The sequence below is a fragment of the Homarus americanus genome, unplaced genomic scaffold, assembly GCF_018991925.1.
Source record: "Homarus americanus isolate GMGI-L3 unplaced genomic scaffold, GMGI_Hamer_2.0 scaffold5589, whole genome shotgun sequence".
NCBI classification, from domain to species: Eukaryota; Metazoa; Arthropoda; class Malacostraca; order Decapoda; family Nephropidae; genus Homarus; species Homarus americanus.
Genome location: NW_024736650.1, coordinates 2,409,274 through 2,421,773, shown reverse-complemented (window position 1 = coordinate 2,421,773; position 12,500 = coordinate 2,409,274). Strand labels below are relative to the sequence as shown.

General features: G+C 47.1%; 1 protein-coding gene across 1 annotated transcript in view; it reads left to right on the top strand.

The window, feature by feature from the left end:
* The window catches only part of LOC121872228 (spore coat protein SP65-like), a 26,698-nt gene that overhangs the window by 13,358 nt on the left and 840 nt on the right, over window positions 1-12,500 (top strand). The gene's annotated exons all lie outside the window — the stretch shown is intronic.

Sequence of the window (12,500 nt, the reverse complement as noted above, 5' to 3'; positions counted from 1 at the left end):
GGGGTGATGTGAGGGTGTTGAGGTGTTAGGGGTGTTGTGAGTGTTGGGAGTGTTGTGAGGGTGTTGAGGTGTTAGGGGGTGATGTGAGGGTGTTGTGATTAAAAATAGCTTAAAAGTTACACTGACTCTATCTTAAGAGAATACCTTCACTTGTACCCACGGCCAGACAGCACAACTAAGATTCAGAATTGCCCTGCGAGGAGACTAGTTTATTGGGCACCTCCTGGCATCCTATGCAAGGCGAAGGGCAAGAAAGCGTTTACAGCGCTCAACAGGGAAGCATGCGGAGTTGACGCAAGTACCATTACTGCGCCACATTCCTGCCTTTGACCCAGCCATCCTACATCTGTCTGACCTTTATTGACCTCTGTCCTGTACCTCCGACCTGCGACCTCAACGGCGTCGGCCTGACTCATTCCCGCACCCCAGCCCTGTCTACTCCGCGTCCCAACCTGTCTACCACCTGCAAGCCATACCTACTCCTGTCTCTAGGCTGTCTTCACCAGGGCTTTCTGTTGGACCAGAGGACGCGGGATCCCCCCACCCCCCGCACTCCAGCTCTCCGCGCATTTGGACCGTACCGATGACCGTACGTGGACTACGTATCTCCGCCAGGAAGGACGTCTTCTACCAACCTCCTCCTTGTCGCCGCTGCAACTACCGACGCACACGTCATCACACTCACACTAAAAGTTTTGTCCTTAATACTGTCAATGCCTCCCTCCACCCCCACCACAGTCCCCACCAACACCCCTTCCTCCTGACCAATATCCCTCCTCCTACAGGCATTTGACTTATTAGGGACCTGCCACTCCTTGCCATAAACAGATGTAATTTATCGGTAATTCTCCCCCACACTCACCTGTCACTATATGTAACTTGCCGATGAAACCCATGGCCCTTCAGGCACTTACGCCCTTAATGCATGAGTCGACGAGGCAAGCATGAACTATGTGTGTGATGCCCTGTTGGGCGCTGTATCGCTTTTTGTGCTACGACTTGCACAGGATACAAGGGTGCCCAATAAACTAGTCCCATCGCAGGGCAAATTATAAAAATTATAACCACCACAACATCTACTACCACAGCCACACCCACCACATTCACCACAGCTACCGCACAATTACCACTGTGTCGACTAGTTATATGTCTTTGTTTACCAGTTCAGTATCGACCAGGTTCCTCTCCAGGCCTCATCCTCCTCCTCCTCCACTCATCCTCCTCCTCCCACTCCTCCTCCTCCCACTCATCCTCCTCCTCCCCACTCATCCTCCTCCTCCACTCATCCTCCTCCTCCTCCACTCATCCTCCTCCTCCACTCATCATCCTCCTCCTCCACTCATCCTCCTCCTCCACTCATCCTCCCCCAATTCCTCCTCTCATTCCACACATTTATTCTAAATTTGCCTCTCCTTCAGTAAACCGTTGGGAGAAGCGGCGGGGTGAGAGGTGAGGTGAAGGGGTAAGGGTGGGCACTTGAGGGGAAAGATAAGAAGGGTGAAAGATTACCTTGGGGGAGGTAAAGCGAGTGAGGGGGAGGAGATGAAGGAGGTGGTAGGGGGGGGAGGGACGCCCGTGTTGTTGGCTGCTGTTGTTCAACTCGTTGTTCAGCTGGAGGCGGGTGGTGGTGAGGACTACATGAATACATCCTTCATGAGTTATGTTCTAATCTGTGTTCTCAACCTGATTATTTGTCTCTACTCTGAACACTTGAGAATGAGAGAGAGAGAGAGAAAAAAAGAGAGAGAGAGAGAGAGAGAGAGAGAGAGAGAGAGAGAGAGAGAGAGAGAGAGAGAGAGAAAGGTCCCTCGAGGGTGATCAAGGACGAGACAGAACTGAACTGAATTGAATGTAATGAAACAATACACAGGAATCTTACACACGTGGAGGAAGATCCTGCCTCACTGTAGTGTCCGGCATCATAGAGGATCGTAAGGGAAATGTTATTGTCTTGTACCTGAAGACAATGTAGACGTGTCTTACTGCCTGAGTTAAATTATACAACAAATTTAACCTCTACAATGGGAACAAAATTAACACTGAGAACTATACCTTAACAAGATACCATCACTTGACACTAATTAGGAGTCACGACAGAGAGAGGAGGAGGAGTGTAGTGTTCCTCCTCCACACACAAGGCACCTCAACACTCGCCCCTCACAAGAGGTCAGTAATATCCGGTGATTTTTTTTAGACTTTTATTCAAATTATTATTAAGAACCAGTCCAGATCCATGACGTGTTTACCAGTTTGTGTGTGTGTGTGTGTTCCTGGGGTGAGGGAGGTAGGGTGTGTTGTGAGGGGCGGTAGGGTGTGTTGTGAGGGGCGGTGCAACATACTCCGCCAAGGGTCCGTCAGTATAGTTGACTTTGTATGAGAGTGAAGGAGCCTGGTGGGTGGTGATGGTGGGTGGTGATGGTGGGTAGTGATGGTGGGTAGTGATGGTGGGTGGGGATGGTGGGTGAACACACTATCCTGAGTCACTTAACATTCTCTACGTTAATATTATCCCTAACTGGTGTTAAGTGGAGGTATCTAGTTAAGGTAGAGTCTCAGTGTTAATTTGATGATATTTGCCAAACCTCTGAGATGATGGAGGATTTGGTGAGGGGTAGGTGTGTCTGGACCGTGGGAACATTACCTAGCGGAAGTGTTACATCCTTCCTGCTACCTCCAGTACCTCCCTGTTACCTCCAGCACCACGACACCACTATACACCTCACCTTCACCCCTCCAACTCACTCAGGCAGCGTGTGGGTGGGTAACTTCATGTAAAATAAGCTGAGGTGTCTTAAGCTTCAGGTGGTCACCATCACAACAGCCTTAACGGTACAACACACTCACACACACACTTACACACACACTTACACACACACACTCATACAGATACTGCTTGAGCTTAAACATTGTAATTCTGGTTAATTTGTGGCTGTAACCTTTCCCCCCTCACCTTCACTTCTACACCCCCTCACCCACCACACCCCACCACCCCACCTCACCCTCCACTCCACCTCACCCTCCATCCCCACCTCACCTCCCTCTCCCCAACACGGGTCAATTCCAACACTGCGCAAAGGGTCACCCAACACAATAAACTGCAGTTTAAAGTTACGGGGCGCCGATGGTAGGAACGGTACCGCTCTTTCCTCAAGCGAGATATCAGGGTTTCAATTGGGCCGGTAGAAAAGTTGTTTGGACATACTTCCTAGATACAGTCACACACAAAAGTTCTGTACAGTCACACACAAAAGTTCTGTACAGTCACCGCTCTTCCCCTCCTGGCAGCACATGTACTAACTAGCAGCAGATGGACACATTGGGACTTTCTGTGTGTTGTGGGTCTGGGTGTGTTGTGGGTGTGTGTGATGAAGGTGTGTGTTGTAGGTGTGGGTGTGTGTTGAAGGTGTGTGTGTGGGTGTGTGAAGGTGTATGTGTGTATGTGTGTTGTAGGTGTGGGTGGGTGTTGAAGGTGTGTTGTAGGTGTTGGTATGTGTTGATGGTGTGGGTGGAGTGTGTTGAAGGTGTTGTAGGTGTTGGTATGTGTTGATGGTGTGGGTGGGTGTGTTGAAGGTGTGTTGTAGGTGTTGGTATGTGTTGATGGTGTGGGTGGTGTGAAGGTGTGTTGTAGGTGTTGGTATGTGTTGATGGTGTGGGTGGGTGTGTTGAAGGTGTGTTGTAGGTGGTATGTGTTGATGGTGTGGGTGGGTGTGTTGAAGGTGTGGTAGGTGTTGGTATGTGTTGATGGTGTGGGTGGGTGTGTTGAAGGTGTGTTGTAGGTGTTGGTATGTGTTGATGGTGTGGGTGGGTGTGTTGAAGGTGTGTTGTAGGTGTTGGTATGTGTTGATGGTGTGGGTGGGTGTGTTGAAGGTGTGTTGGGTGTTGGTATGGGTGTGGTGGTGTGTTGAAGGTGTGTTGTAGGTGTTGGTATGTGTTGATGGTGTGGGTGGGTGTGTTGAAGGTGTGTTGTAGGTGTTGGTATGTGTTGATGGTGTGGGTGGGTGTGTTGTAGGTGTTTGTAGGTGTTGGTATGTGTTGTATGGTGTGGGTGTGTTGTGTGTTGTAGGGTGTGTTGTAGGTGTTGGTATGTGTTGATGGTGTGGGTGGGTGTGTTGTAGGTGTGGTGTTGTATGTGTTGTTGATGGTGTAGTGGTGTGTTGAAGGTGTGTTGTAGGTGTTGGTATGTGTTGATGGTGTGGGTGGGTGTGTTGAAGGTGTTGGGTATGTGTTGATGGTGTGGGTGGGTGTGTTGAAGGTGTGTTGTAGGTGTTGGTATGTGTTGATGGTGTGGGTGGGTGTGTTAGAGGTGTGTTGTAGGTGTTGGTATGTGTTGATGGTGTGGGTGGGTGTGTTGAAGGTGTGTTGTAGGTGTTGGTATGTGTTGATGGTGTGGGTGGGTGTGTTGAAGGTGTGTAGGTGTTGGTATGTGTTGATGGTGTGGGTGGGTGTGTTGTAGGTGTGTTGTAGGTGTTGGTATGTGTTGATGGTGTGGGTGGGTGTGTTGAAGGTGTGTTGGGTGTTGGTATGTGTTGATGGTGTGGGTGGGTGTGTTGAAGGTGTGTTGTAGGTGTTGTTGGTATGTGTTGATGGGTGTGGGTGGGTGTGTTGAAGGTGTGTTGTAGGTGTTGGTATGTGTTGATGGTGTGGGTGGTGTGTTGAAGGGTGTGTTGTAGGTGTTGGTATGTGTTGATGGTGTGGGTGGGTGTGTTGAAGGTGTGTTGTAGGTGTTGGTATGTGTTGATGGTGTGGGTGGGTGTGTTGAAGGTGTGTTGTAGGTGTTGGTATGTGTTGTATATATGAGTGAATTATAGACGTAGGTGAGTGTGGGTGACATAATTACAAGGTGTGGGTAGTGAGCACCAGGCCGACCCATCCCTATCAGATGTCAAAAGAAGAGAGGTCAGGTTGGTGGGGGTCACTACGGCGACGATGAGGGAGGGCGGGAGGAGGGAGGGAGGGAGGAGGGAGGGAGAGGGAGGCCGAGGGAGGGAAGAGAGGAGGGAGGGAGGGAGGGAGGGAGCTACTGAAAACTTTACCCAATTCTCAGTAGTTTGAGTTACTATTCTAATAACATTCTCCAACACCGTCTGAAGTACCACAGTATTAACCCTTTCTCCTTACCTTCACCCCCTTAACCATCCTGGCCCATTAAGGGAGGGTTGAGGTCCTGGTGACTAAGGGGAAGGAGAGAGGGAGGGACTACACGCACTGCCTCTTAAAAATATTTCCCCTCTAATAAACTTCCTCGCCCATTAAGGGACTCCGTAACTAGGGAGGGAGGGAGAGAGGGAGGGAGGGAGGAGGGAGGGAGAGGGAGGGAGAGAGGGAAGAGACAGAGGGAGGGAGGGAGGAGGAGTAAAACAGGAGGAAGGGTGATAGATAGGAAGAAGGAGGAAGGCCAGGAAGTGTAATACAGTGTTACCATTGTTTGGGAGAGGAGGAGGAGGAGGAGGAGGAGGAGGGGAAGGTGGAGGAGGAGGAGGAGGGAGGAGGAGGAGGAGGGAGGAGGAGGCGAGGTGGAGGAGAAGGAGGAGGAGGAGTGCGGCAATAATTTACAAGGGTCTCCACCCCCTCCCTCCCTCCCTCACCAGTCCGAACTCTGACATATCCTTAACTAGCAACACCTGACCCTAACCTGACCTGACCTGACCTGACCTGACCTGACCTGACCTGACCTGAACCTGACCTAACTAACTTAACACTAGAGAGGTTAGTGAAGTCATCATGAGGGTGTCACGGATCTGTTAAGGTTAAATAACAATAACACAGTAAATCTTATCTGTTAATCCTCTTTTCCTCCAATAAAATCTTCTTCATCTCCTGTTTCCCCCACACAGTGACTCATTCACCTCTGACCCCTCATTCATATCACTCGTTCACCTTCATTCACACCTTCACTCACCTGCCTCAACCTGTCACTTTCACTTCCTCAGTTATCATCATCAGCTGTCTGTCATCTTCGTTCCTTTAGTGATTTTATAAGGACAAAAATTAATCACCAACAGCTCACCTAACACAACCTAACCTCACTAACCTAACCTAACCTAACGCTAAAGCTAATCTAGCAAACTAACCTAACTTCCTAAGCCACCCTAACCTAATCTAACACAAAAACTATTCTAACCTAACCTAATCCCACCTAACATGATGCTAAATTAACCTAACCTAATCCTCTCAGGTAGATTCAGTGTGTTTAATCATGAGGTGAAATAAACTAAGGGAGGGGCTGATCTACGGGTGCCCCAAGCATTTAATCACTTCGCTTGTTTCCTTCAATCTTAGTCACAGATAAAACCTTCAATGAGAGCGTCCATCCTTTATACTCAAGCTTGGAGTAGGACCTTGGTATCTGTTTTCGAGTATCACCTTTGAGTCACTGTCTTTTGGAGTTAGTTAAGCCACACTTTACTCACTCACTCACAAACACACGTTACTCACTCACTCACAAACACATTTTACTCACCATCACCACCCATAGTACTCCATCAATGTCCCTCACCGGTCACTCAATCACTCACCATTCACATACACTTATCATTCACCACACAAGTCACCATTCACCACACAAGTCACCATTCACCATCACTCAACACTTAGCCTTTCTCTCTGTGGCAACACCTTTCACCTCCCTGCCCACATACACACCCGCTCTGCCCACCCCACCCACTGACCCTCTCTGCCCACCCCACTCACCCGGCCCTCTTAGCTAACCCACCACTGACCCTCTCTGCCCACCCCACCCACCCGGCCCCTACCGTGTTACCTAACCTGCGCCCTGTCATGTTTTGCTTCGCCATTCATCCGCACCACAGTAAGTACTTTCGCTTTGTCTATAACCGGGTGAAGACAGACAGACAGACAGACAGACAGACAGACAGATAGATAGATAGATAGATAGATAGATAGGCGACTCCACCAAGGATACATCATAAAAGGCGTAGACAGAAGACCTACCTGACGAAGACCTGATCTTTCTGGTAGAGAGCTGTGATGTTTACGATTGTATATACTGGGAGGTGGAGAGGGCAGCCGAGGTTGTTGTGAGAGGGAGAGAGGGGAGGGAGGGAGGGAGGAGGGAAGGGAGGGAGGAGGGAGGGAGGTGAGGATCAGGGTGGTGACAGAAGGTGAGAGGAGGCTGAGGTGGTAGGTGTGTGGGAGGGGGCCACTCACCTACTACTGCCCGCACAGGTAAACAAGGTCACCTGCCTCACACACACACACTGACTACTACAGCCTTGCAGGAGAGAGAGAGTGTGTGTGTGTGTCATTCGTCTAAGTAATGAACCAACTTAGGCTGGCCCGGCACCCGACTATTACACCTCATCCTTCACACCCATAAAAACTGACTCACTCCAAAATTTGCTGATTAAACTCATCGTCCAACTAATCGTCCAACTCATCGTCCAGCTCATCGTCCAGCTCATCGTCTAAATCATCGTCCACCTCATTCATGTCATCAGCCACGACAAAGACTCGTTTATGATAAGGAAAATTCCACACTATCATTATTTTCCTTACAAGTTTCCTAACATAATTTTGACTATTTTTAACTTTCCATCATTTAATGTCTTTATTTTATTATTGTATTCTATTTATCGTATTTTATTGTATTCTCTTTCATTCTTAATTCTTATTCTATTTTCTTTATTTAATTTTTTATTAATAATTTTTAATTTATTTTTATTATCTTATTTATATTATTTTATAATATAATTTTCAGGGTCAGAATTTACTGAAAAGCGAAGTCTCAATTTTTTGGTATTTTAATTGAAAAGTTTAAGTTTCCGCCTGACAAGACCGATAAGCCTGGGTGGTTGATGACGTCACACGAGGTATCAGTGTTAAGGCGACTGCTTACTGTACTGTATATAGAGACAGTATATGTTGTCTTGTGTATATCACTAACACTATATACAGGACAATAATCTTATCTTATATCCTATAAAATAATAACACATAAATATATACCGTATATAATGTTAATATATAAATAATATATATATTTGTGTTGGGTCCTGATAATGTTTTTAATTATATACAAAACTATTATTTTTTACCTGTTGACCACAAGTTGTCAGACAGCCTATATCATTATCGGTAATTACCTGAGTCAAGTGATCAATTATAACAGAGCAAAACTTTAATTACCAATATATATATATATTTTGGGTGTTAGAAAATTATAAGATAAATGAAGGCAATATTTCCTCTTAATGTTCATGACATTTGTTCACTTGTTGACGACGGTGAACAATGTGGTTGAGTTATTATGCTCGCTTGTTGCTGTAGTTAGCTTGTCGTCTGTCTGTCTGTTTTCGGTCTCTCCCCATCTCTCTTTCCCTGTGTGTGTGTGTGTGTGTGTGTGTGTGTGTGTGTGTGTGTGTGTGTGTGTGTGTGTGTGTGTGTGTGTAGGCGTCTGATGAACCAAGTTTTAAAAGACATAATTTAACTTGATCACGCTGGAGCCACGAAATAGTGAGGCAAAACTCCATTAAGTTAGGTTAGGTTAGGTTGGGTTAGGTTGGGCTAGGTTAGGTTGGGCTGGTGGGTTGCTTAATATCAAGGTGAAATAAATTGAAGGGGAGCTAATCTTCAGGTGATCCGCCATAACAGAAGTGGGGGTTAAGTCCCATAATTACGTCTCGTCAGTGTATAGGTCGTGTCCAGGATATAACCCGGATACATCGCTCATAAATCACGACACAATGGTTCTAAGACTTGGCTATTGAGAGACGATTTAGTTCAGGGTTGTGTTACCTTTCTTGAACGATTGATTCTTAATGATAATGTGAACTGTATGTGACTGTTTGTGTGGAGTGTATGGCTGTTTAGTGCATAGACTCTGGTGTATGACTGTTTAGTGTATTGTGTATGACTTAGGTGTATAGTGTTTGACTTTAGTGTACAGTGATAGGGGGTTAAATGGTGATGTTAGGTGAGACAGGGGTAGTGGCGTGTGTCCAGGATCTAGTGGCATGACAGAGGTTAAGTGGCGATCAATACAGGAGGCAGTAAGAGGCAGAGGAGAAAATGACAAGAGGGTAAGTGGCGCGAGGCAGATAATTGAGAGTAAGTTAGGAGTACACGGAGGTTAGTGCCACTACCCTTCCTTACCCCCCCCCCTTCCCTCCTACCATCCCCCCTTCCCTTCTACCCTCCCCCCCTTCCCTCACCTCCCTCCCCTTCCTCCTCTTCACCCCCTCTCATCCTTCTCCCTCACACTTCCTCCCACATCTCCATCACCTCCCAACCTCCTCCCACCCACATCCATCACCCTGGCAACATCCACCTCCCCACACATCCCCCCCACACCTCCCTGAAACATCTACCTCCCCCCTCCCCCCCCCTCCCCCCCACACTACAGCCACAAGTGAGACGCAGCTGCTCGAGGTTCCCACGTTGCTGCTCCGCCCCCCAGATAGTGCTTACATCAGTGGCTCACACACACACACACACACACACCAGCGACGACTACAGATCTTGCATTCGTTATTCTACTTGGCAACATACACAAGCTGAATCTTGCGACGAACCTAACCTAACCTACAAGACCTCCTTACAAGGGGCTACATCCTCCTGTGTGAGTCTAGTAGCCCCCCTGAGGCCTACATAACCTCACTACAAGGGGCAACAACTTCCTGTGATAATCCTTCCTCACCGTCACGTGTTGTTGTCCATCATCCAACAGTTTTCCTCTCAAGTTTAATTGTCTTTGGGTGGTGAGTGTCATGTCTCCCTCCTTGTCTGTTTGTACCAGTGTCATTCATTCATTCATGATTTTGTTCCAAGTCTACGGCCTCCTTGTGTCTTTGTACCATTGCAACAACAGGTGTGAGACAATAGGTGTGAGACAACAGGTGTGAGACGAACGCTACAGGTGTCTTAGTTCACGTGTCTTACCTGGGATTACTAAATAGGTACTTCCCTGTGAACTGATCTTATGATAGTACCTTGTGAACGACTAGGTACACACACACGTACGTTCATGTCCCCAACTTACATACAGATGAATACTAAAAGCCCTACATGAATATGCATATCCTTGACTTACACATACACACACATACACACAGTGTATACACTTACGCAGTATACCCTCAGCGCCTCACTACACACTAACTCACTCTACACAATAAGTTCAGCCGCCACTTACAACACTTTTCACCACACAAATCTGCCTGAGCTACTTATAAAACATTAACTGGTGATTAAACACACCTCCTACCTCGTCATCCACTTGAGGGTAACACACACACACACACACACACACACACACACACACACACACACACACACACAGATTAAAATAAAATAATCCAAACCTCAATATCAACTGTACTGCAGTTCTGCTTTACTGTGTGTGTGTGTGTGTGTCATATATATATATATAATATATGTCTTCAACTAATGACAATGTGTGTGTTAAAAATAAATACTGAACGATACATTGTGGTCATGACACCTCAAACTCTGGATCTACCTCTATCATGACAACTCTTATGACATAATATTAAGTCATGATCCATCTGCTGAACCACACAGGATTATCTTGACTTAGGGAACCTCACGAGAAGTTGTGACTGATCTACTACAAGAACTTCCATCAACCTGTCTCTTAGTAGAACCTCATCACTGACTCACCTACAGTACACCTGATCACCAAGACGCTTACCTGAGGGGAGAGAAGTACAGAATTATTACATGTTGAATAATAATAATAATAATAATAATAATAATAATAATAATAATGTGGACCTCTGGGCTCAACATCACCTCAGGCACCCGTCAGTTGGTCCCCCAGTGCCACACTTGACACCTTCTGGAAGCTGTTACTGCCTTCCTCACCTCCCCCCGACCCCCACCCCACCACACACAGACACACACACACTCCCGTTCTGGGTTGTGGAAGGGGAGGGGCATGAGGAGTTAAGGGGAGGGGCAGGAGAGAGGTTATGAGGACCCAGGAGGAGCTCGTCCGTGATGAACCCCGGGACCAGACACACCGTACTCAGCCTCCCTGGGATGATATGAGAGAGAGAGGACAGCCCATTGTCCCGACCAATCACCTCAATGCAGTCATCTCCAATACCAAAAATAAAGTCCCTGGCTACTCGGGCATCACCAAGGAGATCCTCAGCCACATAAACAACCCGGCCATGGAGAGACTGAGAACCACAATGAACGCTTGCCTGGCCTCAGGTTATTTCCCAACTGAATTCAAAGAGGCCACTATTAACCTCACACCACAACAAGGAAAGAACCCCGCCGTCCCACTAAACTATAGACCGATCTCCCTCGAAGTATCTGGAAAAATCCAAGAAAAAATCACCAATAACCGTCTGAGAAATCACCTGGAAACAACCAACAGAATCAATTGCAGACAATTTGGGTTCAGGAAAGGGAAGTCCACCTCAACAGCGATAGCCCTGGCATGTGAAAACATAGCCTGAGCCACAGCGAGTGGTAGCCAATGTAATCTAACTCTCCGGGATATATAAGCTCCTCCAACTCGGACTTCCCGCCAACATCGAAAAGCTGATTTAAAACTTTCTTGACGGCAGAAATGCTAGACTGGGGGTGGGACAACACACAGGAAAGACCTTCCCACTCATGAGCGGAGTCCCTCAGGGCAGTGTCCTCTCTCCCACCCTATATATCATCTACACAAGTGACACCCCGTCTCCCACTAGAATAGGAAACGAAGATATTATGTATGCAGAGGACATCACTCAAATAACAACACATCAAGGAAAATCACGAGCGCTACAGGTCGACAACACCAGATAGAAAGGGTAAATAATTACGAAAAAATGGAAAATCCAAACCAGTCTCCCGAAATTCACAGTGATACCCTTATGCAGAAGGAAAACCCATCCATTAGTAACCAATAATGCCCAGATAGAATACAAAAGCAGAGGCACCCTCCTGGGCCTGCATATATCCACGACAAGTTACTCCCATCATGTCCACACCAGGAAGGAAAAGGCAAGAAGAGAGCTGAGAAAACTATACCGCTTTAACGCGCTTCCTGAGAAAATAAAACTCCGCCTGGTGACATCACTTATCATACCGATATTAACTTACCCAGCAGTACCGCTTCATACTATGAGCACCACTCAATTATTAAAATTACAGGTGGGTCCAAAATGAAGCCCTGAGATTCGTCACAGGTGAAAGATTCCTCTTAACCAGAACCACAGCCGAGATACATAGAGACCTGAGAATAAAACCCATCAACCAGCAGCTGCACACCCCTTCAAAGACAACGACAACAACCATACATGGTTTCCAAAAAGTTGCCAAATCTCAAAAGGTCCATTACACCCCCGATCTATACAGCCAGGCAATAGACAACCTCCCTAGACCAGCATCCGCCAGTAGGGTCAGCGGAATATGAAATAAGGCCCTCAAAACACCCATATATGGGATAGGGTAGGATGTCTAGTGCCTGTACCGACAGACAACTAACCCATGACACAACCCTAACACACTATTAGCTAACC